At 60.5% G+C, this 6475-nt stretch overlaps 1 protein-coding gene across 6 annotated transcripts in view; it reads right to left on the minus strand.

Moving 5' to 3' along the window:
* Positions 1–6475, minus strand: part of NFYC (nuclear transcription factor Y subunit gamma) — a 28772-nt gene extending 22297 nt beyond the window's left edge. For 5 of the 6 annotated variants that reach the window (XM_027444031.3, XM_072027511.1, XM_072027510.1 and 2 more), the window contains exon 1: positions 6342–6475. The gene's annotated coding sequence lies outside the window, so the exon portion shown is untranslated. Of the gene's footprint in view, positions 1–4259; positions 4505–6341 lie in introns of those variants that run through there. The other variant, XM_027444029.3, reaches the window with a different exon arrangement.

Raw genomic sequence — 6475 nt, forward strand, 5'->3', positions numbered from 1 at the left:
CCTGACACTGAGTCCGATACGGAATTACAGCCTGGATCTTGCAGAGAGCTGCACGAAGCCACAACCGAGCCCAAACCTCCTGCTGGACGTGGTGCTGCCTGGGCAGGCTCGGCAGGAACGAGAACTGCTGCTGCAAACTGCTTCGGGGACAGGGGACGAGGGAAAATCCTACAGCACCTGGAGAAAACGTGGTGAGCTCCGTACCTCAATGCAGCAGGCACACAATGGGATGAGAGTCTCGGGCAGGCCATTGTCAGTTAGCTTTGCCCCTTCAGGAGAACAAAAATCCCAGGAATTGTACCCAATTTATAACACCCGAGGTTTCTATTTGCAGTGCAACGAGTGCCGAACAGCCCCGCTCAAAGCCCCCCATCCTCATTAAACCGCGCACAGGAAGGCTGAAGACGCGCGCAGCCTATTTTTAATTCTGGGCAGGGTTTTGTGCCTGCACATAAATACACCCGAGGCTCGTACGAGAAAGCCACGAGCAGGATGGCATGGCACAGAAACCACACTACAAATTGCGAGCCGGCCTCCAAGCCAAAAAGCCAGGCTGCAAAGATTAAACCACCACATAAAAACCAGCGCTGGACTGGTTTTCTTTTAAAAGTTAGAGCAAACAAAATAATCTGGATTGCTGTTTGCACGGGTTATTTTACTTTCCTTTCTTCTTTGACTGAAGGAGCACAAGGGTCACCCTTGATATTTGGTATTTCAACAGTTAAACGTTATTAAATAGCTGCTGTTTGCAGCGCAGTTTTGGCAGGCACGGAGCAAGCAGCAAAGGGAGAAAATTCCCAGACAAATAATAACAAGTGTCTACCATGAACCCTGCTGGCTCCTCAGCTCCTAAATTAAGCAGCCAGCAGAAATGGAAAAGCTCTTTTAAGTGAGGAGCCTTCAAGTTAGGCGAGTCTGCTTCACACAACAAGGCAGTTGGCACGCACAGGGACAAGGCTGCAGCTCGGGCACCTGGCTCCAGAGCATCCGACCTCAAGGAACCTGGCACAAAATCGCCTTGCTGCCTCCAATGGTTGGAAGAATTTACAAGCCACGCACCTCACGATGCTTCCCCTGCTCGTGGGACATTTTATTTGTTCCCCTTTAGCCATAGCTTCAATGGGATGACACGGAAAATGTGGCACCAAGCTGACCTTACCACGTTTTACACCGCCTCTGCCTTCACGAGCTGTGCCTGCGCTGTCACACAGCACACTGGGGAGAATCGTGGGGCAGCTCCTTGCTCCCAGCATCTCTCCAGACCCAAACTTTCTGGGGATGATATATTTTGTAACCCAGTGCCTGCTTCCAGCTTTGGGGGGCTCCTGCTCGGTGTCCGCCAAAAGCTGGGCACCAAAGGCTCCCAAAAGCTGCTCCTGAGAAGCATTTGGGGTATATGAGCGGGGTCTCACCTGGATTTTGGGGGAATTTGCTCGTATTTTAGGCAACTGAAGTTCTTCTGGCAGCGCCAGGAGCACGCCCGGTGAGCGTGGATGGATCAGACAGCCCAGGAGCTTGCTGTTAAGCCGCAGTCCTGGAATATTCTGAATGATTTATAAAGAATTCTGCATGAAATTACGAGCTCCTGTGCAGCAAGTCCTCCGAGTGCCCTCGCGTTTTCTCAGCCCTTCGATACCCTCACAGCTTCGGTGGCTGAGGAAGCTGAACGGGGTGATCACGGGGCAGCAGCTGGACCAGAGGGTGATCGCTGGACACCGCAGCACACCTCGGGCACGGTTATGCCTCGAGTTGAGCATGTTTCTGTGCTCTTCTGCTGCATTTTTTAGCCTCGGCCACCGCCACGCTGCTGGAGAGGGAAGAGGGCAAGGCAGAAAGCGTGATTAAAACCACACCACGGCAGCTACAGCAGGGGATGCAACCTACAAAAGATGAATGACAAACGTGAGACGTTCACAGAAGCCTGGGATGGATTTAGAGCAGCGAGAGGCTGGGCCAGCTGTGAGCAGGCACATCTTGTGGGAACCTCGTTAGTCCTGGTAGAAAACGAAGTGAGCGTACGGCTTTGGGGGGCTGCAGGGTCATTGGGATGCTCCGTGTTCCTATTTCCCTCTTTACTCAGTTTTATACCTTAAATTATCAAAGGGCATGTTGGAAAATTAAAATAATTATTGTTGTGGACACAGACACGAGATTTCTGCCACCCAGGATCTGCAAATCTGGCCCCAGTGAGCTCAGCCCACAGCGCTCAGCGGGCAGACAGGAGGGTGCAGGCAGCCCTGCTCGTTTTCACCCCATCCTGGGCCATAAACATGCAAATTTTTGGGGTCACCTTCAGTCAACGAAGGAGCCGACTCAAAGTGACCCACTTCCATCCACCAGGAAGTGACCGAACGTGACAGTGAGCCGGAGGCGGCGGAAGAAAATCCCCTGAATGAGAGCTCAGCACACAGAATTATTTTCTTTTTTTTTTTGAGAAGAAAAAAGACGACACACAACAAAAAAAAACTTCCTGGAGCTCCTGGGGAGCTCTGGCAGCGATCCTGAAGGTTGATCCTGCAGCCAGCGCCCCTCGTAGCAGTCACTACATTTTTTGAGACTAGGAAGCACATGGTAAATTGTCTTTTTTTTAACCAAAACGGTAAGGGAAGGGTGGAAGCGACCAATCAGGCAAATTTAATTCCCTTACGACACCGATGTGCCTTGAAATTAGGAAACCGCTTCGCGTGCCCACGCTGCTGGAAGGCAGATATCACCACGGCGGGGAAAGGCAGGACCCTGGCCTGATTAAAAACCAAATTAAGAAGGAACCGGGCTCTGGCTGAAGGGGCTGAGGGCACCACCTCCCTCCCACCCGCACACCAAATCCCTTCCAAGCCTCGTGGCTTTCCTGCTGCTCCTCACCTGTGATGCTCAGGCAGCACCTTCCCTTACACCTGGATGGCCTTTTGCAAGCTCTGGCACTGAAATTAGGTTAATATCGGCTGTAATGGGGATTTCTGCAGGATTTCTTATTTACATCAAGGCCTCCACACGTTCCCTCGCCTTCTGCTACCCCTCGAAGGCAGGCAGCAGCTCAACGCACCCCAATTTCAAGGAAAAACGCCTTAAAATGTTTCCAAACAATGAGCTCCATCCCCGCAGCACACCCTGACCTGCTGCGGATCTGAGTGCTGCTGGGGCGTCCTGGAGAAACCCCCCAGTGCTCCCAGTGCTTACTGGGATGGCTTCCACTCTGCCCCTTCACTTCTCAGATCCGAAACCAGCACCAGGCACCACGACCAGGGGACGTTACCTACTGGTCTGAACTGGGATGGAGGCACTGAAACAACGCCCGGAGGCTGCCACGGCTCGGGGACAGCTCCGGGTTGGGGTCAGCCCCCTGCTCGCTCCTCTACTCACCCTATAGAAAGGTGCTGAGCAACACCAGCACCTTCAGGTCCTAAAGGAGCAGTTTTAAGGCCAACAGGGAGCAGATTTGGGGCAGAAAAGGGCCGAGAGGAGGGCTGCGAGTACCTGCAGCACAGATTAGGGTGGCAAGGACCCCCAGCACCCCCCAGCCAGGGGGTCCCCCACCCCCGTGCCCCATCCCCCGGCATCAAACCCAGCCCCATCCCCACCTGCATCCACCCCCGGTGCCCCCGGTGCCCCGGTGCTCAGCCCCCGTTTCCCACCTTTATTATTTTTTAATTTTATTTATTATTTATTAATTCTCACCCAAAGTGCCGCCGACAAACTTTGTCCTTCCCCCCCCCTCCCCCCCCCCCGGAGCTGTGCCGCCGGGCAGCCTCAAGGTCACCGGTGCTGCTGCTGAGAGCCGGCCTGGAGCTGCCCCCTCCCGGCCCTCGGAGCCAAGGGGGGGGGGAGCTCGGGGGCTACCGGTGAAGCCCCGGTGCCCACCGGCAGGGCCCGGTGGGGGGGGTGTGAGGGGGGGGGGGGGGAGAGGAGCCGCTTTCCACCCCCCCCCCCCGATCTGCGGCACCCGGTGACCTTCAGCCCTATGGGGGGGGGCCCTATCGGGGGCACCCCCCCCCCATACCGGGGCCGCTCCGGTTGCACCGGGGCCGGCTCCGTGGGGCCGGGCACTACCGGGGGAGCCCCCCCCGCGTCCAAGCGGTGCCACCGGGGAAGGCGCTGCCGGGTCCTTCCCCCCCCATCCCCTCCCCTCCTCCTCCCTCATCCCCTCCCGTTACCGGGTGAGGCCCAGCCCCCCCCCCCACCCCCCCCAGGCCTCACCGGGGGCTCAACCCCGGCCCCCCCCCCCTCAAGGCCTCAACCCCGCCGCCCCGTGTGGGCCTTACCGGGCCGCGGGAGGCTCGGGGCTCGGGCTCGGTGCTGGGAATGGCGGCGCTGAGGCGCGGGGGGTGGCGGTGGGGCCCGCCATGGCTTTGTCTTTCAGCTGACCCCTGCCCGCCGCCGCTCCGCGTCCCCGCCGCACCGGGGGCCGCCTGGCCCTTTAAGAGCCGCCGCTCAGCCTACCCTGCTGGGCCCGCCCAGCTCGCTCCCATTGGCTGAGAGCAGCGGGGGGAGCCGCGGCCCCGCGTTCCTATTGGCTGCCGGAGGCGGCGCAGCCCGGCCGCCCGCTTCCTGTTTGCAAGTTACCTTGAGAGGCGGCGCAGGGGTCAGAGCAGAGCCCGCCCGCGGCCCCTCGGCGCCGAGGCCACGCCCCCAGGCTCCCATTGGCCGGTCAGGCACGCGGAGGGGGCGGGGCGAGGCCGCCGATTGGCCCGCGCGGCTGTCGCTCAAATGGGGTTGCTCCTCCCCCCGCCCCGCCCCTTCCAGCGGCGCGTCCCGGGGCGCGGGGTCAGGGCTGGGGGGGGGGGGGGAATAAAAATAAATAAAATAAAAAATAAAATAAAATGAAATAAGTATAATAAATGGAATATAATATAGATAGGTAGATGAAATATAAAAATAGATAGATGAAATATAAAAATGTATTAAAATATTAAGATATGAATATAAGATATAAAAATAAATGAAAATAAAATATAAAAGTTATGTTAAAAGAAACTAAAATATAAAAAAATAAATAAAACAAATTAAAAGGTGATGCCCAGGCTGGTCCCTGCCTCACCAGGGCTGCCCCGCAGCCCCCCAGCAGCACACGGGCCCAGCCATAGGGACCAATACAACTGCTGGATAATTATTATTGCTATAATTATTGCTGTTTTGTTATTAATTATCATTATTATTTAATTTCCGGAGTCACAGTGGGCAGCTGAGCTCCGGCACTGCCCCAATCCCACAGCGAGCATCCCACCACGAGGCTACGGGGAGGCGATGGATCCCGCTCCATCAGGGGCTGGCACCGGGGTGCCACAAGACCCCCGCCACCGACCAGGGGTCACCTCCTGGGGGGGGGCACGAAGCCACCGGGGACCCGGCCGGCACCGCAGGGCCCGAGCCCAGCTCAAGGTCACGCAGCTGCCCAGGGGCTGCTGCCCCCCTCGGCCTCCCCCATCCTCACTGGGGGCAAGCAGCTCGGCGCCCCCAAATCATCCCCGTGCTGTGCTGGGCAGCCCAAGGTCACGGGCAGCCAACCGGAGCCCCAAGCGCGGGCAGCACAAGCAGCGGGGGCTGCCCGAGGGCGGCGGAGTTACACCGGGAGGTGGCCGAGCACCGCCAGGCCGGCACCGGGACACGGCAGAGGGCGGGGGAGGCTTCAACCGAGCAGAGGCAGCGCTGGGAGGGGGCCGGGACCCCCGCTCCTTCCCCCCCCGGGAGCACCGTGAGGCCTGGCAGGGCCCCGGAGGGAACGGGAAGGGAACGGGAGGGGAACGGGGCCGGGCCCCGCGCAGCCCCCACCCCGCTCCCGTCAGCGGGGCCGCCCCCAGGCCCTGCCCCCCCCCCCTCAGGCCCTGCCCCGCGGCCTGTAGGCCCCTCACCCCCCTACACGCACCGGGAGGCCCCGGACCGTTACCGGGCTTCGGCCTCTCCCCCTTAGAGACCCCCCCAGAGGCTTCCGGGGTAGAAAAAGCCCCAAAAAGCCCCCAAAAAAACCCCGAAGAGGGCCCAAAACACCGCGCCCCCCCCCCTTGGTGCCTCCCCCCCGCCCCTCCCGTTCCCCCCCCGCCGCCCCCAGCCCCTACTTCCTGCCCCCTCCCGCCCCGCTCGCGCGCGCGCGCTCAGCAGCCAATCATCGCCCCGCTCCCCCCGCGGCACCCAATCAGCGCCCAGCTCCCTTCTCCCGCCTCCACCCCCTCCGCCAGCCAATCAGCGTGCGCGGAGCGGCGCGGCGCAGCCAATCGCAACCCAGCAGCCCGGGGTGGGGGCGGGGGATGGAGGGGGAGGGGGGAGCCCCTCAGGGCCGCCCCCGCCCCGCGCCCCCTCCGCCGGCCGCCGCCGCCGCCTCCCCCCCGCCCCTCGGCCCCGCCACTCACCGGCCCCAACGAGCGCCGCGAAGCCTCCGGCCGGGCTGGGAGGAGCCCGCGTTGCCCCCCGGGCCCGGCTGGCAACGGGAGAGGACCCGGAGGGGAGGGGAAGGGGAGGAGGGAGGGGGGGGGGCGGCGGCGGG

This window comes from Anas platyrhynchos, chromosome 24 (genome assembly GCF_047663525.1).
Source record: "Anas platyrhynchos isolate ZD024472 breed Pekin duck chromosome 24, IASCAAS_PekinDuck_T2T, whole genome shotgun sequence".
NCBI lineage: Eukaryota > Metazoa > Chordata > Aves > Anseriformes > Anatidae > Anas > Anas platyrhynchos.